This window comes from Manis javanica, chromosome 4, assembly GCF_040802235.1.
Source record: "Manis javanica isolate MJ-LG chromosome 4, MJ_LKY, whole genome shotgun sequence".
Taxonomy (NCBI): Eukaryota; Metazoa; Chordata; class Mammalia; order Pholidota; family Manidae; genus Manis; species Manis javanica.
Window position 1 is genome coordinate 131,947,953 of NC_133159.1, and position 24,724 is coordinate 131,972,676.

The 24,724-nt window shown below is 38.3% G+C and overlaps 1 protein-coding gene across 1 annotated transcript in view; it reads left to right on the forward strand.

Annotated features, from left to right (window-relative positions):
• The first annotated feature begins 5,883 nt into the window (after positions 1-5,883).
• UBE2G1 (ubiquitin conjugating enzyme E2 G1) overlaps positions 5,884-24,724 on the forward strand; it is a 119,175-nt gene continuing 100,334 nt past the window's right edge. Inside the window, exon 1 of the mRNA XM_073234988.1 lies at positions 5,884-6,133. The gene's annotated coding sequence lies outside the window, so the exon portion shown is untranslated. The remainder of the gene's footprint in view (positions 6,134-24,724) is intronic.

Here is a 24,724-nt window from a genome sequence, read left to right on the forward strand (position 1 = left end):
GTAGCATGTCACTAAAGTATGACAGAGCAGGTCTAGGGAGAAGACAATGAGTTCTCATCAGGGTAGTTTGAGGTGCTAATGGGACACTTCCCCACCTCCTGGCCTCATCTGAACCAAGCTCTCTTCTAAAGGCTGTTTCTTCAGCCTTCTCAAGGGAAGGCTCTCTTTCACATTTCACAGATCTCAGGACCAGCAGGTTTGGCATCTTCTCTTGTTCTCCACTGATGCTACTTCCTAATTTCTTTTCCTTCTTCCTGTTCCCTAACCCTAGCTCTTTTGAAGTTAATGCCATCTGGCTATACCATGTGCCCCTCCCTTTATTGCTATTATCTATGGATCCACTCACCAACAACCTCAGCTCCTGGTTCCCAGCCTTTCTCTTCATCCTCCTCTGGCCCTCATCCTTGGGGACTTAATTATGCATATGGACAACCTATCCAAAACTCCTGCTTGTCACTTCCTTGACTGCCTCTCTTCCACTCCCCACCAGTCTGCCTCTCTTATGTTCACATGAGACCATCCCACCACTCATAATCATACCACAACCAAATTCTGGATTTTAAGCCACCCACCCTGACCACTACTTCTGATCTTTGCAGCTTACTTGCTTTAGTATCTACACTATACAGTTCTTCAACCTCAACAACACTCAATTATTTGTACTACTTTCCACTATCCATCAGTGCCCTCTTGTTTTTGCTTCCTTTTCTAGTCTGCTTAGAGAAGAGTCCATTACTACAGGCATTGTTTTCATGCACCCTCAACAAACTTGTCTGTCCTGTCTCTATCTCTCTCTCCATTTATTTGACTGACTAACCCCAAATATTAAATGTACCCAACTGCCAGCCTTCTGCATATGTGCTGTTGAGCAGCTGAACATTACCAGAAAAAAAATTACTGAATTGGATCTACTGGTTCCACTTTCAGTTCATGACCGCACACTTCATATAAGCACTCAACACTGAGCTCTCTATTTCCTAACATTACATTTGGCCTCCAGCCCACTCTGCTCCGCCTGCTGTCAGCACTGCTCCATCAAAATCCTTCTGTCAAGGTCAACGACAGCTTCCCAATTTCAAAATTCAGTGCACTCTTTGCAACCCCCATCTTTCTCTACTTCTCAGCTGCATGTGGCAGTTAACCACAACTATATCCCAGGAATGTTTTCTTCTATGTTGGCTTTTGTTAACACCACAGTTTTTTTTCCTTTTGTCTACCTTCTCAGCCTATTCCTCTACCTGATCTCCAAATGGATTCTCATGGGCCCATTTTTAGGCTTAAAAAACAAAACAAAACACATTATACTTTCTCTCTAGGAAACCTAAGGCTGACCTCTCCAACTCTGCATCTATAGCTTTGGCCTCTTCTCTGAGCTCTAGTCTTACGTATGCTAATTTGATGTCTCTGCTTGGATGTCAAATAAACATTCGAAACAAAACCCACTTAAAATAGATCTCTTGATATCCCTCACCAAACCTGTCGTTCCTTCCCCTCTTTTGAAATTAAGCCAGTTATTTCAGGATTTGTAAACCTAAGAGTCACCTTTCCCTCTTAACCACATTCAGTCTGTCAGCAAACATTTTACTTCAAAATGTATCTCAAATCCATTTCCAGTCTCCTCTTCCTGCATCTGATTTATCATTTCTGCTCCCATCCTGGTTCAAGCCACCTTATGCTTCATCTTTTGCAATAGCCTTCTGACTGGTCTTCCAGCAAACTCTTCTTTTTTTGATAAGCACCAAATGGAGCTTTTAATAATGTAAATCAGACCACACCCCTCTCAAGGCTTCCACTGCAACTAAGCTAAAATCCAAGCCCTTTGCCATGGTCAACAAGCTCCCTTGTAAAATGGCTCCTGTAACCTTCTCTTTTTGCCCCCTTTTCACTGGGATCCAGTGGAGTCACCCCAGCCATACTGACCCTTTAGTCTGTGGAAAAGCCAAGCTGTTTCTTACCTCAGGGTCTTAGCAGCAGGTGTATCCTCTACCTACAATGTGGTCCTTCTCCGGAATCCTCAAATGGTATCTCCTATTTGTAATTCAGATCTCAGCCCAAATACAGTCTCCTGAGAGAGGACTTCCCTGACCACCTTATGTAGAATAGACCCTTTTTCTCAGTTATTTGCTCATCCTGTTTATTTCCCTCGTTTCACTGATGACAGTCCAATGCTGACTTGTTTAATGTTTGTTTAGTTTTTTACTGAGTGTTCTCACCGGATGTTAGTGCCACTAGGGTAGGGATCTGATCTATGTAGTTTATTCCCGGACCCCAGGTTTTAGAATTGCCTCTAGCTCATAGTAGATACTCAGAAACACTCATCTTAAAATAAATGAGTACGAAGTTAGACAGTTGAATGTGCAGATATAGATCTCTGGTGAAATATCTGGGCTGGAGATAAACACTTGGCAATATTATAAAAAAATACATCTTAATAAGCAAGGAATGGAAGGGAACTTTCTTAACTTATTTAAAATATCTACAAAATAATTTATAGCATGAGACTTAAAAGTGAAACATCAAAACAGTCCCTTCAATAATGAAACAAGAGCAACAAGAAACAAGACAAGGATGCCCACCCACTACCACATCTATGCAAATCTGCTGGAGCCTAGCCAGAGTGGTGAGGCAAAAAAGGAAATAGTATTTCAAAAGAAAGAAATAGAAATGTCATTTATTTGGAAATATATTAATTACATAGAAAATAATAATCTATAGATAAATGATTAGAATTTAGTGAGGTTGCTGAATCAACATACAAAAAATTGCTTTTTAAAATAATTTTTTATGTACCAGGAAAATGCAGACTATCTCATTATTCTAAGCTTATCTCTATATGTAAATGAAAACAACCATTATATCACCAAAAAATGAATAGTGATGAAAAGAAAGCACCCTATAGACATACCAAGCATGATATTTTTAAATACCAGACATAACAACAAACTGAGGAATATCCAAGAAGAAAAGAAATAAATCAACTATAATGGAACAAGAATCAGCAACACTGGCTGCTAGAAGACATGAGCCAATGCTTTCATATTTTTGAAGAAAATTTTTTTACTTTAAATACAAATTCTATACCCAGCTAAACTGGAATTAAATTACAGATGTTTGAAATTTAGGCAGTTTTGCATATATACAGATTTAGGAGGCTTGCCTCATGTATACTCTGATCAGAGTTATCTGATAATACGCTCTAGCAAAAGAAGGGAGTAAAAAATAAAAATTACATTTGAGATTCAGGATGCAGTAGATTCAGCCCAAGAAGGCAGATGGGGGAGTCCTAGGAAGACTTCTATGTAGCAGACATGGCCCAAAGCTACCAGCCCAGAGTAGAGGGGTAATATAGAGGCTTTGGGGAAAGGGATTTGCAAGAAAAAAGGCTTGATAGCATACAATAGCAATGGGGTGGCATAGGGAAGGGAAGGCTATTGATTATAATCAAGAGACTGAAAGGAAAAAAAGTATAATTAGAAATGCTAGGCCAAAAAAACCTTTGTAAGGAATACATGCAATTATAATCCATTATAGTATTTGACTCTCGTAGTCAACATAAATGTCACAGTAGTGTAAAAACTATTTATGGACATAACTATGATGAGTTAATGATATTAAGAGAATAAAGGATAGAAGATAGCATAAGACAGTCAAATCCTTATCAGTTACAGCAAGAATAAATATGTAAAATCTAAAATGGATAATCAGGAAAGCATTATATTATTTAGAATGAATGGAAGTAACTACCAGAAAAAACCGCTAAAAGAATTAAAAGGGATTGCCTCTGTCAAGCAGGCTTTAGGAATGGGGCAGGGGTGCACAAAACATATTTGTTTTTCACTCTAAGCCTTAATATACTGTTTGATTATGAGATATGCATATTTACTACTTTGATAAAATAAATTTAAAAAGGAAGATTCTTGGTCTAGAAAGGAGAGGTGTTATCAGAAATGGATTTTTTATGGTAAAGCTAAAGAAGCTTCAGAGCCCCTGTGAGGGCTGGAACTTATTCTTTGTGAGAGGTGAAGCTATGTTGCAACCAGGTAGCATTTCTGAAAACCTGCCTAAAGGGATCTTACAGAAAGGGATGGATTCTCTCAGCCTTGTTACTTGTGATTTATTTTCTCACTCTAAATAAATGGTCATTTTCGAACCTTATTTTTAAAATTATTTTCTTTAAAGAGAGTACTTCAGATTGGGTGTCACAAAACCTGGGTTAGCCTCTGGGGTTTGTTATCCTGAAAGAACTGGGATTCACCCTTAATGTTTATTTGTTCCTTTTAATTCTTGTTCTAGCGGGGAGAGGGAGGAGTTTTTTCAGTAATTTTTATAATAATAATAATAAAAAACTGTATTGAAACCTGCTCCTACTCTGGCTGTTTACTTTATCTGGAACTCAGAGAGACTACAAGCCCTTTCAGTGTAGAAATAGAGCTGTGTCTGTTTTCTACAGTCTAGTTACAAAATTAATACATGGTCAATAAATATTTGTTATAAAATTGAGTGCCATTAGGTATTACTCTTCTTTCTGCTCCATATCTTTGTTGAGAGACTGTTTTGTGCAAGGAAGAAGGCTTCACAATGAGGAAGAGAGGAGGCAGAGCAAAATGAAGTAAGGTTGCTTTTTCCAAACCCTAGATCCTGCACTTGACTTACATAGTAGATGTCTTTCAGGACATTTTGAATTGTGTATATAAGAATTTGCTATTCTCAACAACCCTTACTCATGGAGATTATTATCGATGTTAAAACATTTCTTACTATGAGATGCATAATTTGTTAATTTCAAGAATATTTTGGGGCATTCTTTCTGTGAAGTGGATTACCAGTTACCTATTACTATTTTGGGGGTTTGCTTAAAATGAGGCACACCAGTGCTAAGTTCGACTTTAACAGTGACTAATTCTCATTCCATGTGTGGAGCATTAGATGGCTGTTGGGTGCTCGCCAACAACTAGGCTTCTACCACTTCGTTCGGTCCCTTCCCTCTCAGAACACCTGCTTCAACCCGGAGGCTGTCTAGACCCTCCGCGACCTCTTAGTCATGGCGTCCGCTGGGCGTCTACCAGCTGAGGCCCTGGCTGACTGCCGGGTGCCGACCTTCTCAAGATGGCGGCGACCCGGACAACAGCGCGCATGGGGCGGGGTACCGCTGCCGGGGGCGGGACCGGGAGGCAGAGGGGTAGGGCTCCGGGCGGGCCGATTCCGAAGTAGTCAGCCCTAGCGCGCCTGCGCGGAGCGGCCCTGCGCGCAGTGAGGCAGTGGCGGGGGAAGGCTCCGGTGGGGCCGACGGGCGGGTTGAAGGAGGGTAGCAGGCGAGCGAAGTCCCAGTGCGCGCCGCGGCGGCCCGGGTATCCTCCCCTTCCGGGCGTGAGGCGCTGTGAGGAGAGCTGAACCAAGCGGACTCGCACCGGCAGCGAGGCGCCGCGACCGCCGCCCCAGCCCGCCCGCCCTCGGCTTCGGTGCTCCCATCGTGGGAGCCCGGGTTCCTCAGCACACCCGGTCCCAGCAGTCTCCAGAGCCTGTCCCCAGCCTTTCGAAAGCCCCGGCGCCAGCCTGGGCCCTTGGCGGGAGGATGACGGAGCTGCAGTCGGCATTGCTACTGCGAAGACAGCTGGCAGGTGAGCGGGGTGGCGGCGGGGCTCCGGACCGGGCCGGGCCGCGATCGTGGCGGGCGGCTGCCCGTCTCTCCTCCCGGGCCCCCTGGGCCGGCGGTAGGCCGGCCGAGCGGGAGCGCAACCGCCGGGGAGGCCCGGTGCCGGCCTGCAAGGGTGGGGAGCCCGAGGCGCCGGTCCCGGCGGGGCCCTGCACTTCTTCCAGGCTTTGAGAGGGTGTTGGGGGCGGGGACGCGCCCCAGCCTCGGCGCTCTGACCGGGCCTGGCGCCCTGGGGAAAGGAGGGGAGGTTGCCCCCTCCCCCGCCGCTCGGCGGGACGTTGCGGGGGAGGGGCTATGTGTCCTCAGCGGGGGCGACCCTCCTTGGAGGGGCGGGTCCGGGCTCAGGTGCGGCCGAGGCCGCCGAACCCCAGGGACAGGAAGAGGAGTGTGGCCCGGCCGGGTGCGAGTCCTCGGCTCCGCTGCCCCCGGCGGGCGTCAGGGAGCAACATTGGGCGAAGGAACCGGTCCCTGACCGGATAGGTGAGGCGCGCAAAACTTCTGCTCGGGCAGCGCGGGGTCCGCGGAGTTGTGCGGACAAAAGCGCCGGCCTCCAAGGCCTCGTCGCGGGCGCGCGGGTGTCTGAGAACCTGGCGGTGTGCGGGTCGCCGCCTCGCCTGCCTCCGCCTGGCACGGGCTCCGGCTGCGCTGCCCGGCTGGGGGAGGGTAGGAGCGGGCACAGGGGAGAGCCGCTCGCTGGCCGGCTCTGGGCTTTGTGCTGGGAGCGATTCCGGCTCCTGCGCAGGCCTGCAGAATCCTGGGGCTGTGGCCCGCGGGTTCTGGCTTGGGGCAGCGGCCGGTCTTCCTCCCCGAGGTGCCTGCGTCTCCCTCCCCCATTGTCCCTGCCTCCGGCCGTTTGCGGCTTCCAGGTTGACTTTTTAGGGGGTTGGCTCCTACTCCTGCTAGGACTGTGCGAGCGGAGCATGCGCACTGGAGACGTACGTGTGCGGAGTGTAAGGGGGGCGGTGGGTTGGTGGCTTCACAATGCCGCCCCACGTGCTGCCAGATTTAAAGAGAAATGAACCAGTGGTTATCCCTGCTGTGCAGAGCCCCGCGTGTGTCCTCGGGCGGATCTTCACGTCCCCACTCTACAGACAGCAGTCCGTAGCCCTCGGCAGAAGTCAAAGGATGGAAAGAAAAAAAATCTATTTTTGAAATACATTTACCAAGAGTTGAGGTGTTAGTTAAATCACCTTTATAGCTTCTTAAGGAAATGGTTGTCAGGGGCTGTTACATATTGTATAATTAGGGTTATTATTAGACCATGAGCAAGCAGGTTTGGACAAGTTTAAAGTTCTAGATGCTCAGGAGGAGTGGAAGTGAATGGAGAAGTCCTAGTGATACTGATATCTACCACGAATGATGTATTGGAAAAGCTATGAAAGATACCCTTACTGCATCCCATATTTCTAAACACACTGTGTGTGTGGGTTTGTTTTGTTTTGGAGGAAAGAGTTAAGATGTTCTTTTGTCTCCTTAATTCTTTATTCAGTATGTTTTTATTATGCGGTGAACTATTAAACATTAAAATATTAATACTGAAACTACCCAACTCTTACATAATGGGAAAGATAGACATTTTAAAAGGTGGAAAAGTTACGCAGTTGCTAAGAAAGTAAAGACTAGTAACTGTCAGCAGTAGCAATATGTCAGAACTATTTCCTACCCATTTGTGGACCAGCTCTAAATTTTGACTTGGTTGCTTTTGCACTCTCTTGGACAAGATTCATCCCAAATATTGATAAAAATGTTTCTAAAGCTCTTTATTAATGGTTGACTTTTTGACTCACTAAACTATGCTTTACAATTGTATGAGAGAATGATTTAGTTCGTAATTTTTAAAGCCTCATTATAAAGTTATTTAGTGCTGGTTAATTTTTCTTGATCAGAAACAACGGACGGTTCCTAATATTTCTTAAATATTTGAAGAACTTTAATTACATGCACAAACTGTACAAATTGGTGGCCAAGGTAGTGTATTAAGTGAAATGTACAAATATAAAGTTTATTGGAAAGATTTGATAACTACATACGAAAATAAAAGCCTTGGTGTACTTTAGTAGTATATTGAGCTTTGTAGTTCTTCAAATATCTTTTGAATACAGGAAAGAATGGTAAATTGTAATGTGAAATGATTTAGAGTGAATTTTGGAAGGCTTAAAATAAATACTTAAAAAATGTTGTAGTGGGTTGAGGAGGCACACAAACTTGTAAGCTCTTCTAGCTGCTAGGATTTCAAAAACTTAAAACAGTGGGCAACAATGGTTACATTTATTGAGTTCCCTGGTTTCCAGTCCTTAAGGATTTTACTCATTACTTAAGCCAAGGTGTGTTTTGTTTTCTTGGTAACGAATGAGGAACCTGGTTACTTTCAGAGCTGAACAGAATGGTTCCTTGGGTTGCAGAATTTCCTAAGCTCAGGACTTACTGACATTTTGGGCCAGTTAGTGTTGGCAGCATCCTTTGCCTCTGCGCACCAGATGCCCTAGTAGTACACACCCCTTCAGTTTTGACTACCAAAAATGTCTCTGTTGCCAAGTGTCACCTGAGGGACAAAATCGTCCCAGGTTGGAAAATCACTGGGTTAAGATGTTTTAAGACCATTATGGCTATTGTGAAGCAAGTAAGTACATCTAACATATTTATGAAATCAGATAGGTTGTGTATTTATTTCCTTGTGGATATTATTAGATTGTGACTTACTCCTTTGCCAGTTCAGCAGTGGCAGTTCAGCTTTTGCAATGCATTATGTGAAACACTAAGAAATCCCACAGTACAAGAGATACTTTGAAGAAGTTTTTTATTTTTTGAGAAAGTATTATAAACAGTGGTTAAAAACACAAAAGAGTACATAAAGGTAGTCTTTTCACCCCCACCCTAAGTTCTTTCCTTGGAAACAACCATCATTGATAATTCTTAGGTGTCTTTTCTAAGAGATTCATGTTTGTGTTTATATGGGCTAATGTTTACTGAGGACTAATGTACCAGACACTGCACTGAGTACTTAGATATATTATCTCACTTAATTCTCCCAGTAAGGAAATAGAGGCTTAGAGAGGTTAAGTAATTTACCCAAGGTCAAGTGGCAGTATAAATAGTAAGTGGTGCTGCTAGATTAAAATTCAGGACTTTCTTATTTTTGAGACTTTGTTGTTTTTAATTACTATATTGCCTTCCAGGGAGCAATAATGAACTTAGTCATGAAATAGGGTTTATAAATTTAAATATTCAAAGTTAATTTATCCAGTAACTACCAAAATGACTGGGGAAACGTTCCCATATTAATACAATTTATTGTACAAAACAGTGCACATTAAGATTTTAGTGATACTCTTTTAAGGTAATCCTAAAAGGATATTTAGCCTTTGTCAACTTAAGACCAACAGTTTGCAAAGCTGTGGCAAGTGTCTCTGAATTTAAGGCCATAGACTGTTGGATGGTAGGTTTTTTTTGTTTTTTTATTAAGGTATGATTGATATATACTCTTACAAAGGTTTCACATGATAAAACAATGTGGTTACTACATTCACCCATATTATCAAGTCCCCACCCATACCTCAATGCAGTCACTGTCCATCAGTGCAGTAAGGTGCCACAGAGTCACTATGTGCCTTCTCTGTGCTGCACTGTTCTCCCCATGATCCCCCACACCATGTGTACTAAACATAATACTCCGCAATCCCCTTCTCCCTCCCTCTCCACCTGCCCTCCCACACCCTTCCCTTTGGTAACCGTTAGTTCATTCATGGAGTCTCTGAGTCTGCTGCCATTTTGTTCCTTCAGTTTTGTTTCATTGTTATACTCCACAAATGAGGGAAATCATTTAGCATTTGTCTTTCTCCGCCTGGCTTATTTCACTGAGCATAATGTCCTCCAGCTCCATCCATGTTGCTGCAAATGGTAGGATTGTTTCTTTCTTATGGCTGAATAGTATTCCATTGTGTATATGTACCACATCTTTATCCATTCATCTACTGATGGACACTTAGGTTGCCTCCGTATCTTGGGTATTGTAAAAATTGTTGTGATAAACATAGGGGTGTATATGTCTTTTTTAATCTGAGAAGTTGTATTCTTTGGGTAAATTCTAAGGAGTGGGATTCCTGGGTCAAATGGTATTTCTATTTTTAGTTTTTTGAGGAACCTCCATATTGCTTTCCACAATGGTTGAACTAGCTTACACTCCCACCAGCAGTGTAGGAGGGTTCCCCTTTCTCTGCATCCTCGCCAGCATTTGTTGTTAGTCTTTTCAATGCTGGCCATCCTTACTGGTGTGAGGTGATACCTCATTGTGGTTTTAATTTGCATTTCCCTGATGATTAGTGATGTGGAGCATCTTTTCATGTTTCTGTTGGCCATCTGAATTTCTTTGGAGAACTGTCTCTTCATACCCTCTGCCCATTTGTTAAATTGAGTTATTTGCTTTTTGGGTTTGAGGCGTAAGTTCTTTATGTATTTTGGATGTTAACCCCTTGTCGGATATGTCATTTACAAATATATTCTCCCATACTGTAGGATACCTTTTTGTTCTGTTGATGGTGTCCTTTGCTGTACAGAAACTTTTTGTTTTTAATTTTATTTTGGTATCATTAATCTACAATTACATGAAGGACATTATGTTCACTAGGCTCCCCCCTCACCAAGTCCCCCCCACATACCTGTTCACAGTCACTGTCCATCAACAAGGTAAGATGCTGTAAAATCACTACTTGTCTTCTCTGTGTTGCACAGCCCTCCCTGTGCCCCGCCCCATACATGTTAATCGGAATGCCCCCTTTCTTTTTCCCCGCCCTTATCCCTCCCTTCCCACCCGTCCTCCCCAGTCCCTTTTTCCTTTGGTAACTGTTAGTCCATTCTTGGGTTCTGTACAGAAACTTTTTAGTTTGATTTAGTCCCATGAGTTCATTTTTCCTTTGTTTCCCTTTCTCGAGGAGATGGGTACAGGAAGTTGCTCATGCTTATATTCAGGAGATGTTTGCCTATGTTGTCTTCTAAGAGTTTTATGGTTTCATGACTTACATTTAAGTCTTCAATCTATTTTGAGTTTACTTTTGTGTGTGGGCTTAAACAATAATCCATGATGGTAGTTTTTTAAAGCTGTTTGGTATTGGCAGTTAACTGAGGAGAAATCTTGGACTAACTGGATATACTCCTTCTAACCAAATAAATTTACTACATGGTAAGCATTTATAAGGAATAAGAGGAAGGTTTTTTTTAAATCACGAGGCTTTTTAAACATGGATAGCATAGATTTGCAGTAGTTACTATCTCGTAGGCATCTCTCATTCCAGAACTAGGAAGAATCCCTTTATGCAGTAACAACAAAAGATTGAGCTTCTTTTACTGTAGAAATATTGTGTATTTTAAAGTAATATGGAAAATTCCCAAATTTTGCCTTCTTGGCATTCCCATGTATGCTGGTTGTGATGTGTTAAGTTATGGGTGTTTCTCAGGCATAGTGCAATAGAATGACTTGGGAAGTCTGTTGAAAATAAAGATTTCTGGTCACAAGCTCAAAGAGTATTAGACTACATGTCTTGATGGGGCCCAAGAAAATCCAGAATTTAAAGCAGCACTTTGGAGTTACTGGCTGTGAAGCTGGTGGTTCTGAGCCACACTCTTAATAGGTCCCTTAAGATACTTCTTTCCCTCCTCAAAGACGTGGCACTGGCAGGTAGTCCAGTTCCTATTTTTTTTTGTTTTTTTTTTTGATGTGTTGTGTTTCATTCATAGCCCTGGTGTTCATAGGATATTCAAACAGTACTCTTACAAGGAGGAGTTAGAAATACTATTTTTCTTGCTGACATTTCTAGACTATATTGGCACTCTGAATAAAATTTCATTAACAGTCTTAAACAGAAGTAGAGTGATTATTGATAGGGATACCCTAGTGGTAGAAGATTGGGTGATAAGCATAATATTTTTTTAAATATTAACAATTAGTAATATTAATAGTTAACTCATATTTAGAAATGGAAGAAAAGTCTAAAAGTAAATATACATTACATCAAACTTAATTCTTTAACAGAGTTCGGGAATTTTAATGTCCAGAGAGACAGTCAAACTATTAAAGACATAGTGCTGCAGAGTGACTCTGTGGCATCTTACTACACTGATGGACAGTATGGGGGTGGGGAGTCGATAATATGGGTGAATGTAGTAACCACATTGTTTTTCATGTGAAATCTTCATAAAAGTGTATATCATTGATACCTTAATAAGAAAATAAAATAAAAGACATAGTGCTGCTACTACATATTTTGCTGAATTCACTGTCAGAAAAACAAATGAAACTTTGTGGTTGAAGAAGGGGAGTCAGATGATTTCAAGTCCCTGTAATGGAGGGGGAGCATCAAGGAATTACACTTTTGATATGGTGTTCTGCAGACTCCAAAGTAGTATTATTTTGCAACATATACATACATCAAGTCATTAAGTTATCTGTTATATGTCAATCATATCTCTAAAACTGGGAAGAAAGTTAATTTTCTAATGAATAAGTGAATTTTCTTATTAGAGAGTAATAGAACATTAGATTTTCTAATGTTGATCAAGTTAAAATTGATTAAGTTACATTGATTTAAAATTTCTGCTATTGAGTATATTTTTGGTAAAGTAATGTTTTTTATAAAGGTTTAGTTTTCTATAAATTACTTCAGAATGAAGCATACTTTTCACATTAGTCTTTTGTAAGGCTGACATCACTTCCTAAAATACTGCTGAATATATTAAAATGTGGTAGTAAATTCTACTATTTGTAGATATTAGTATTTAGTGTAATCTGTATTTACTATATAGTACTAAAGTGTATAGTTTTATTATGTTTTATGTAGTTCAAGTAAATACACATTACATTTGGTGACACTTTTGCATATAATTGTGAAATTAAATGCCTTGATTATTAACAGAGTGCTACCTAGTGTGGAAAATCTAGAAGTCCGTACCTCTGTATTGTTGCCTTTTGACTTCTATCTCAAGCAAAGTGTGTGTGTTATCAAGATGAATTTCAGTCCTTGGTTTATTTGGGCTTGGTACTCTGCAAGTTTGTTTTGAGAGCAGTATGCTAATTTATGGTAAACTAGTATGGATATGCTTTTGATTGGAGCAAGTAACATAGTAAGCATTCTTTCGTTTTAATGGATTCAGTTCAGTTTAGGATAAAGAATTTTGCCCTTAATTACTGAGAAATCTTTTTGTTAGAATTTAAGACACTACATGTAAGACCTCCAAGCATCTGTTTGATGCCATCTTTAGTTTGTAGGAAATAACTTTTGTGCTATGGAAACAGGTTTGTAGGAAGTAATTTTTCAGAGAACTAAGCATAATATGTGCTATAGAAACAATCTGGCAAGATGAATGTGTAGTTTTATCTAGTTGATGGCATTTCAGGTACAGAAAAGTACAAATGAGAAAAAGCAAGTGCTTTGCAAATTTTGGTAACAAACAAATGATTAGTATGAACAGATGAATTAAAATGCAGTTTTAGGAAGATACATACATGTTAAAATACAGCATTTTAAACTTTGCCCCCTAGTACGAGATAGTATTAGGCTTACTTAAATAAATCAGAATTTTTATCAGTGCTACCCATCGATAGATTCTGACCCTCAGAGAAACTGCTCAGAAAAGTACTGTAATTTATTGTTGCTTAGAGATGTATACCTCTATTATGTTAAGTTTCAGAAAATTTGTGAAAAGTTAGTTTCTGTATGTCGAAAATTTTACCTTTTACGTATGCTTTGTATCCATAAAAATGGCTTTTTTTGTTATGCTTTATTTTATTTATGCTTTCTATGAAAAGACTGCTACTGTGCCTTCTTAGTTTTTCTTGTTCACCTCTCCACTGGTTAGGGATCTGTTAAAAGTGTAAATGGCAAAGAACCTATTTAAATTTTTACCCCGCAGTTGTTTTGTTTTAATCTTGTAAAACAAGTGCTTTTAAATAACAGTTTATCAAATCAAAGTTTTTAAAAAATGTTCTTTATGTTAGGATACACTGTCTTGATTTGCTTTTGAATGTGCCTACACTTAATTGTATTATTGTTTTCTTATTCATTAGTAAGGTTTACTTATTGGAGTTTCTACTTAAAGTAGTGCTAGGTGAAGAGCATGCGTAAAAGGATCATCTGGATGTAAACTGGACATTGTCAAAATTAAAAACTCAGACAAAAAAAGACAAACTAAAAACTGGGAAAACATTTGCAAACTGCATATCTGACAAAGGATTCATCTAGAAAAAACTTAAACTCAACAATAAAAGAAAACAGTTCATTTAGAAAATGGGCAAAAGATGTGAATAGACATTTCAGATGGCAAAGAAACATATGAAAAGGTGTTCAACATAATTAGACATTTGGGAAATGCAAATTGAAACCATAATAAGATATTACCACATACCTATTAGAATAGCTTAAAAAAAAAAAAGGAACATCAAATATTGTCCAGGGGATGATGAGGAATTTGATGTCTCACAGTCTCATGCACTGTTGATTACAATGTAAAATGGTACAGATGCTATGGAAAAGGTTGTGGTTTCTTACAAAACTAAATAATGCACTTACCATACATCTCGTCAGGTTTATATATATTTGAGAGAAATGAAACTCATGTCCTCCTAAAAACCTACATGTGAACATTCATAATAGCTTTGTTAGCATTAGCTAAAAATTGGAAACAATTCAAATGTCTTTCAGTGAGTGAATAAACTGGTGTATCTATACCATGGAATATACTACATAGCAATAAAAAAAGCCATACTATTGATACACAAAACTACTTGGATGATCTCAATGGAATTATGCTGAATGAAGAAAAGCTAATCTCAAAAGGGTACATGCTGTATAATTCCATTTATGTAAACTTTTTTTACTGTAATAAAACACATAAAATTGACAATCAGAACCATTTTTTTTTTTGAGAGGGCATCTCTCATATTTATTGATCAAATGGTTGTTAACAACAATAAAATTCAGTATGGGGGGGTCAATGCTCAATGTACAATCATTAATCCATCTCAAGCCTAATTCTCGTCAGTCTCCAATCTTCCGAAGCATAATGAACAAGTTCTTACATGGTGAACAAATTCTTACATAGTGAATAAATTCTTACTTGGTGAACAGTACAAGGGCATTCATCACAGAAACTTTTGGTTTTGATCACGCATTATGACCTATAAACAATCAGGTCAAATATGAATATTCATTTGATTTTTGTACTTGATTTATATGTTGATCCCACATTTCTCCCTTTATTATTATTATTATTATTTTTATTTTTAATAAAATGCTGAAGTGGTAGGTAGATGCAAGATAAAGGTAGAAAACATAGTTTAGTGCTGTAAGAGGGCGAATGTAGATGATCAGATGATCAGGTGTGTGCCTATTGACTAAGTATTAATCCAAGCTAGACAAGGGCAGCAAAACATCCACGGATGCAGAAGATTCAATCAGAACCATTTTTAAGTGTACAGTTCAATAATGTTAAGTATATTCATATTGTTGTGAAGCAGATCTCCAGAACGTTTTCATTCTGAAAAACTGAAACTGTATCCCCATTAAATACATGGTAACCACCATTTTACTTTGTTTCTGTGAATTTGACAACTTTTAATATAAGTGGAATTATACAGTATTTGTCCTTTTTGACTAGCTTATTTAGCATGCTGTCCTAAAGATTCATCTATGCTGTAGCATGTGCAGGATTTCTTTTTAAGGCTGAATAATATTCCATTGTATATATCTACCTTATTTTGTTTATCCATTCACCCACACATGGACATTTGGGTTGCTTCCACCTCTTGGCTACTGTGATTATTATTGCCTGAACATGGCTGTGCAAATATCTCTTCAAAACACTGCTTTTAATTATTTTGCCTATATACCCAGAAGTGAGATTACTGGATCACTTGGCACTATTTTTGTTTTTAACCAGACTATTTTTTGTTTTTAAATAAACTTAATTTTTATAGCAGTTTTAGGTTCACAATAAAATTGAGTGAAAGATAACAGATTTCTCATGTGCCCCCTGTCCCCTCATAGACATAGCCTCCATTATCAACATCCCCCATTGGAGTAAGTACATGGGTTATAATTGGTGATCTTACATCAGGTACTTATGTTTGTTTGTTTTTTCTGGAGGTACCTCCATACTGTTTTCTATAGCAGCAGCACCATTTTACAATCCCACCAACAGTGGACAAGGGTTCCAATTTTTCTACATCCTTGTCAACAGTTATTACAATCTGGTTTTGTGATAGTAGCCATCCTGATGGGTGTGACGTGATGATATCTCATGGTTTTGATTTGCATTTCTCTGATGATTAGTGATAATCAACTTTTTGTATGCTTGTTGCCCATTTGTATATCACCTTTGAAGGAATGTCTATTGAAGTTCTTTATCCATTTGCTAATTGTGTTACTTAATTTTTTTTTGAGTTTTAAGCTCTTCATATACTCTGGATATTAGCTCCTTTATCAGATAGATTCTTGAAAATTCTTTCTCCCATTCCATAGGTTGTCATTTTCACTTAATTGTGCTCTTTGATGCACAAAAGATTTTAAGTTTGACATCCCATTTGTCTATTTTTGTCTTTTTTTTGCCTGTGCTTTTGGTGTCTTATCAAGAGGTCATTGCTGAGTCCAAGTGTCATGAAGCTTCAGTATTCTAGTAGTTTTATAGTTTTAGTTCTTAATGTGTAGGTCTTTAGTCCATTTTGAGTTAATTTTTATATATGGTATAAGATAGGGTTCACTTTCATTCTTTTGCATGTGGATATTCAGTTTTCCCAGCACCATTTGTTGAAGAGATTGTTCTTCCCCCATTCAGTAAGTGGTCATGACACCCTTATAAAATTTCTGAAATGACAAAAGTAAAGAGATAAAGAATAGATAGTGATTTCCAGGGATTAGGGATGGTAGAGGTTACTATAAGGTGGTAGCATGAGGGATCTTTGTGGTGATGGAATAGTTTTGTATCTTATAGTGGTTACACAATTCTTGCAAACTGATAAAATTGCATTGACACATACAAATGAGTGATGAAATCTGAACAAAGTGTGTGGATTGTGTCAATGTCAATTTCTTTGGTGGTATACTGTACTGTACATTGTAGTTTGGTATATGTATCATGTGAACCTTGCTTAACTTTGCTGGGACACTGATTAAAGGATGTGGGAGAACTTTGCACTCTTTTCATTGCCCTATAAATCCAGTTCCAAAATGAGAAATTTTAAAAAATGTCATTTGTAGCCAAAGCATTTTTATCAATCGCTTTTCATGTAGAGAACTCCTTTTTAAAATTTACTATTCGTGATTACAAGTGTAGCAACATAGTTGTCATCTTAACACTTTAAAGAACGGGAAGTTGAAATGGGGAAATTTGTAGTTTGAGATAGAAATTTCAAGTAGACTCATTTAGACTAATTGGTGGGTCAGTTGGAAGATCCAAGAAGGGATCAGCATAAAAATTCAGTTTATTGAGCTCTTGTGTGCAATTGCATTGAGAAATACTGGGGGAGTGCAAAGATAATTGATCTGGTATTCTACCTGGAGGGTGTGACATTTAGTAGAGGTTGATGCACGTGTAAACAAAGGTTATGATGCTGCATGTTAAGTACATACATGCATGTGGAAGGAACAGAAAGCACTGAGGAATGATTGATTAGTTATGGGGAGAACAGTGAGATCAGGGATGGCTTCATAAGGAACTGTATTTGAATGCAGCAGAATCAAGATGTCAGTTCTCTTAAGTGCATTAGGTTATATACTTTTTAAAAGTCTTTGCATTTATCAGTGTAAATAGTAATTAGAATTGCTTGACGTGGCTGACTGAAATCTAAAGTTGACAGATTTAAAACAAGTAGGTTTCTGAGAGACAACTGTAACTCTTGAAGATTTTCAAGGAAATAGTCTGAACACAACTTTCAAGAAAGGCAGCAATTTGTAATAACTTTTTTTTTTTTTTTAAGGTTTTTCAGCCTGTTCACTTCACAGATAGACTTACTTAAAAGAGGAGGGAGAAGGGCAGGAAGGAAACAAAATCATTGAATGCCTGTCACATACTCTTCATAATTCTGTGACTTTTCATATGTGGTCACATTCAGTTCTCATAGCAAATCTTTGAAGTAAATGTTGCCACCTTTTTGAGATATGGAAATTAAAGTTTGTATTATAATATAGTAATTCCCCAAACCCTGATGGAGCTGGCTGACAGAAATAGGTCTGTCTGCTGATGAAACCTGAGCCCTTTCCTGTTAGTAGTTGCTTTAACATTCTGGGGAGGAGGGGGTCTTAGACTTCTAGAATCTAGTAATAAAGAACTACTGCTGAGAAAAATGCACGCATTTGATTTTGGGTATAATTTCAGAGGGTTTTCTGATCTCTTGAGTGAAACTCATTTATGTACACGTAATGCAGTTTCTTACATCACTCATTCAGAAAATTTAATATCTGTTTTGTGTGCCTTAGGGATGAAAAAAAAAATACCAATTTTGTATTCCAGGAACTTGTAGTCTGTAGAAAATCCCATGAGGGCTGCTTTAAAAGTCAGGGAAAGTTTGCTTCTACCTGTCTGGTTCATGGGGGTTTGAAGAGTTGGTGTATTTGTGCTTGACTTCAGAAGGGTGTGTAAAATTTTATCACATAGAAATAGGAAAGTATTTAAGATTGAGGGAAAAGAAAAAGCAAGACAGAATGCTTATGCTGAAAACAGATCAGGGTAGTTGGAGTGTACAATAAACTGAACTACTGGGAAAACGATATTTGGGAAGGTTGGTATTTGTGTAAGACCTGTAACTGTTGAAATACAGAATTCTTTTTGAGGAGGTGGGAAATGATGTGATCAAAGTACATTGGACTGCTGCTTCACAAATTCTGTGATGAAAGACTAGTTTTTAAAAGTTTTCAAATTCATTATGTAATGATACTTTGCAAAACAAAAAGGAATTATTAGAAAAATAAAGCCATAAATTTGAGCCCATATTTTATAATACTAGGTTCATATAAAATGTCAAATTGTTGTATGAGTTTCCAAATGCTTACTGCTGTGTCATGGACCAATAGCAGTTTGGTGGATCAGCATGTGTTAATGGACACTGCTTTGAACCAGGTGGAGAATGACATGTAGACTACATTGTCTCCATGAAGCACTGATTTTTGTTTTTTGCTTAACTGACATATCACAGTTGCATAGCAGGCAACCAATAAATATTTATTGAATGAATTAGAACTACCATATTACATTTTTTTTATAAGGACTTAAGGACATGTGAAATAAATCTTTTAAGGTAAAGTGAAACAATTAGAACACTTCATTTCAAGAAAGGCAGCAATTTGTAATAACTTTTTTTTTTTTCAAGTAGACTCATTTAGACTAATTGGTGGGTCAGTTGGAAGATCCAAGAAGGGATCAGCATAAAAATTCAGTTTATTGAGCTCTTGTGTGCAATTGCATTGAGAAATACTGGGGGAGTGCAAAGATAATTGATCTGGTATTCTACCTGGAGGGTGTGACATTTAGTAGAGATTGATGCACGTGTAAACAAAGGTTATGATGCTGCATGTTAAGTACATACATGCATGTGGAAGGAACAGAAAGCACTGAGGAATGGTTGATTAGTTATGGGGAGAACAGTGAGATCAGGGATGTTCATTTAGTAAACATTTAGTTCCTTCTATATGCCAGGCCCTCGGGATACAAAAATTGGTGATACAGTCTCTGGCTTTTTCTAGTGGGGAGGGTAAACTATTACAAACAAATACTGTTTGATAATCAGAACATAGATACTTCACCACAGTAGTATAGACATTCTTGGCCATTTTATGTGTTTCCCCACCCATTTACTTGTTTAAAGTTAAGAACCAAATGACACTTGTTGCAATATCTTTGGTGTCGCAGCAAGGTCTTTAGTTTACTTCTCAAAGCAATTATTTTAATGGACAACTCTGGTACCATTACTATAGTTTTTCTAACTCTTAATAAAAATTACCACAAAATTAAGTCCCTTCCCCCCCCTACTTTTTCAGCTCTTTTTTTTCCCGCCCACGTCATCAGTTTCTCTCTCGTCCTCTTCTTTAGCTACCTTAAGCTTCCTTCCTACCCAGGTGGCGGACCATATTTTCCAGAAGAGGAGACTAGGTTTGGTTTATTTGCAATAGCAGAACCAAGACAGCTAGATTTCATTAATCTCTGAGCCTGTCCTGTAAATTATATCTTCATAGTGAATATAAAAGTGTTGATCCAGTTATTCCTTTCCTACTTAGGTCTTAGGTTGTCTATGGGGTCATGTTTTTTCCCATACTTTTTTGAGGGTGAGTCAGTATAATTAAGTAAATGTCAGTTAACTAAATGAAGATTGTCTAGAGAAAAATTACATATGCATATTTTAAAATAATTTTTCCTAATTACAAATGAATATTTATATACATACATGTGTATACATACATATATAAAGCATATACATTTACATATATGGATAGTTTATATTTTCATTGTTTTTAATTTGTGTTTATTTTGCATTTAGCTGTGCATAGAGTGGTTTATATTGTTGTCATTAGAAGCCTAGGACTTTAGACTGTGCTAACTTCTTTTTTTAAACTGCTGTGAACATCTATGGTGTGGTTAACTCCCCAGGGAATGACTGTATTTTCAGGTCTTCTCTGTCTGTTTCTTCATTTCTCCCTTAGGATTATTATACCTTTGCTGCTCTGTCTACCCTTAGCATTTGCCGGTTGGAAACAGAACAAAACTGTGGGTCTCTAGTTTGGTTTATATTTAACTCTTGCAGGTGCAGCACCGGCATGGGTGAGGGAGCTGTGCTTCCTGCTGCCCTCTTCAGGTATGGTATGGTGTTGGGGAAGCAGCACTGTGACTGGCTTTTTTTGTGTGTGTGTGTGTGTGTGTGACAGGCTTTTTTTGTGCTTTTTTTTTATAACTTAACTTTGGAACAGTTTTAGATCTACAGAGAAATTGTAGAGAGTTCCTGTATACTCTGTATCCTCTTCCCTATTAGTAGCATCTTCAGTGTGGTACATTTATCACAATTAATGAACCAGTATTGATACATTATTATTAACAAAACATCCTTTAATTGTATTTCCCTGATGTCCATTTTTCTGTTCCAGTAGTCTGTCTAGGGTAGCACACTGCATTTAGTCATGTATTTATCTCCTCTGTGAGGGTTTCTAAGTTTCTGTGAGGGTTTCTTAATTTTCTTTGTTTTTCCTGTCTTCTACAGTTTTGAGGAATACTGGTCAGGCATTTTGTAGAATGCCCCTCAAGTTGGGCTTGTCTCATGTTTTCTCATGTTTAGACTGAGGCTACATGTTTTTAAAAGAATACTGCTGAGCTGAAGTGGTCTTCTCGTGACATCATGTTGGTGGTGTGGTAACTGCCGGATGACGCTGATCGTGGGAGCCTTGATCGCTTGGTTAAGGCAGTGTTAGTCAGGTTTCTCCACTGTAAAGTTAACTGCTGTCCCCTTTTCTGCTCTTTTCTTTGTAGTGATTTATTTAGTCCAGGCCATACCATTTAGTCCAGGCCATACTCACATGGGAAGGACTACTAGGTCCCATCTCCTAAAGGGGAGAATATCTACTTAACATTATTCCTTCCTGTAAGGAAGATTTGTCACTACTCTGTTTATTAATTCAATCACTATGAAATAGTATATTTATATTTTGGGTTAAAATCTATGTTAGTCGTTCTCCAGTGAGAAGGAACCAATAGGATGGAGGTAGTATCTGTCATGTGATTATAGAGGCTAGCAAGTCCAAATCCAGCAGCCTGGAGAGCTAGAGAAAAGTCACTGTTGATTTTCAACTCCAAGGGCAGTATGCTGGAAAAATGTCCTCTTTGGGGGAGGTCAGTCTTTTTAAGAATTAAGGCCTTTAACTGACTGGTGAGGCAGGCTGAGCAGTTATGGAAGGTAATCTGCTTTACTCAAATGCTGATTGAAATTGTATAATCTCATCTGAAACACACCTTCACGGGAACATCTGGATTAATGTTTGGCCAAATAGTCTGAGTACTGTGGCCTAACCAAACTGACATATCAGTTAACCATCACATACTTGTTTTGTTCTTATGTCATTTATTTTCTTCTTAACTTGTTCCAGAGTTGGTCATTGAGAGAGCTCTTTCAGATTGGTTCCTTGTATCCCTTCGCATGCACTCATCCTTTTAGTTTTTGAGCCCTTTTCTGATGACTACAGGGAGTTTCAGACCCTATCTTGTATTTTCTCTATCCTAGCCCTAGAGAATCAGCTATTTCTCCATGAATGTGAATTGTGGTATCTAGAAACCAAATCTGGGCATGGGAAGTGCTTGTTGCTCTTGGATTGTTATTACGTTATAGGACAGATGTAGGAAATACGTTGATTTATGCTGATGCAGGCATGCGCATATCTATGTTTCTGTATTCATGTGTATATATATTAAGCTATACCTAGGTTCATACTAGTGTTTCTGATTCTTAATAAAGTACCAGAGTGTTCATTCTGTCTAGCCTTCTTTCCTTGTTTTTCTGTAGTAACTTTCCTCTATTTAAAAAGTTTCAGCATTATAACCCATAGTCTTGTGGGAAATAAATTTACAATTAAAGAAGTGTTACACATACAGTTCTTTTTATCTTTATCTTTTCAGTTTATAGTCAAAATATTGAGTTTCAACATGCCTTAGGTCACCTCCCCACCATCCACCCCTTCAGTGAGCTTATGTCATATGTTTGTAACACAGTTAGATTTATCATAGTCTTCGTTCCATCCTCACTGATTTTTTAAAGTTTCTTGTGCATACATCAAGGTTCATCTTTTGAGATACATATTTCTGTGGGTTTTGACAAGTGCATAAGGTCTTGTGTCCACCACTGCAGAACCATACAGAACAGAATAGTTTTGTCACCCTAAAGTTTCCCTTACATGTTCCCAGTGTACTTGGCCACTCCCTCCAACAGTCTCTGGCAACCACTGATCTGTTTTCTACCCCTATAGTTTTGCCTTTTCCAGAATATTATGTAGCTTTTAGAGTCTGGCTTCTTTAACTTTGCAAAATGAATTTAAAATTCATCCATGTTTTTGCATGGATTGGTAGCCTGTTCCTTTTTTATCACTGAAGTATTCCATTGTACACTTTACACTGTATAAATTCCACTGGACCACAGTTTGCTTATGTATTCCCATGTTGAAGGTGTCTTGGTTGTTTGAAATTTTTACTGATTATGAATAAAGCTGCTATAAATATTTGTGTCCAGGTTTTTGTGCAAACTAAGTTTTTGTTACACTTGAATAAATACCTTGGAGTATGATTACTGGTTGATAAGATTGTGTTTCACTTGATAAGAAACTGCCAACTGCTAGATCATCTTCCATAGTGGCTGAACCAGACTTATTTTTTTAAATACAATACCATCCTAATGCATTGTTTTTCATCTTGATTTTTCACTTTAAATAGTGTGTAGACATCTTTATGTATTTGTACATACTTTGTTCTTTTTAAACATCTACAGTATTCTGTTGTATGGCTAAAATAAAATTCACTCAAAAATTTTTTTATTAAACTATCATTGATACACAATCTTATATTAGTTTCAAGTATTCACAGTGGTTCAATAGTTACCCATACTATTAAATCCTCACCCCCACTAGTTACTCTCTGTCAACATAGGAAGATGTTACAGAATCACTGACTATATTTATATTCCCCATTGTGTACTACCATCCCATGACCAACTTATCGACAATTTTTGTGCCTCTTTATCCCCTTCACCCTCTATACCAACCCACCCAACCCCTACCCACGGTAACCACCATTCCCTTCTCAGTGTCTCTGAGTGCTGCTGTTCTGTTCCATCTGTTTTGCTTTGTATTTATATTTCAAAAATAACTGAAATCATGTGATATTTGTCTTTCTCCTCCTGGCTTATTTCACTGAACGTAATACCCTGTAGGTTCATCCATGTTGTTGCAAATGACAGGATTTTTTTTTATGGCTAAATAATGTTCTCTTGTGTGTATGTACCACATCTTTATCCATTCATCTATTGATGGACACTTAGCTTGCTTCCATATCTTGGCTCTTGTAAATAATGTGGCAGTAAACATAGGGGTGCATTTATCTTTCTGAATCAGGGATTTTGTTTTCCTCTGGTAAATTCCTTGAAGTGGAATTACTGGTTCATATGGTATTTCTATTAACTTTTTGAGGAATCTCTATACTGCTTTCCACAGTGACTGTACCAATTTAAATTCCTACCAACAGTGTAGGAAGGTTCCCATTTCTCCACATCCTTGCCAACACTTGGTATTTCTTGTCTTTGGATAGTGGCCATTCTGACTGGTGTGAGGTAATACCTCATTGTGGGTTTGATTTGCATTTCCCTGATTAGCGATGTGGAACATCTTTTCATGTGCTTGTTGGCTATCTGTATTTCTCCTTTGGAGAAACGTCTGTTCAGGTCCTCTGCCCATTTTTTAATCAGGTTATTTGTTTTTTTAGTGTTAAGGCAAAATTCGCTTTTTATTAAAACAATTTTTAAAATTATTTAAGTATTACATATTCGTGGCAAAAAGTGTAAGTTCTACCAAAGAGAATAAAATGAAAAGTAAGACTCCCCTCCACCACACCTCTTTCCTTTTCCATTCTCCAGAAGGGAATTTACATGCTTATGGTTATCATATATGATGCCTCTTCATTAATGAGTTTATTTAACTTCTCACTATGAAAGATTAAAAGTTCAGTGTAATAACACTACCTTTTCCTAATTTTTGTTACGTATATATAGCCTCTCTATTGTTTTTTTTTTACACTATTAAAATGATTTGTCAGCCTTACATAGGAGTCCCTGCTATGAAAAGTAAGGAAATTAGCTCACTTGTCCTTCAGTAATTTTCCTGTCTTCCTACAGATTTTAATTATTTTTATGTTGTCAGGGTTTCTAACATTTACATTCTCTTTTGTAACGGAAAGAGTCTTCTGGGTTTTGTCTATTTTTAAAAAAGGAAACCAGAAAACAGCATTTACATGATTATGTTAATGAATTTATTATAATACCAAATAATGATTTTGGACTCAAAGAGGAGC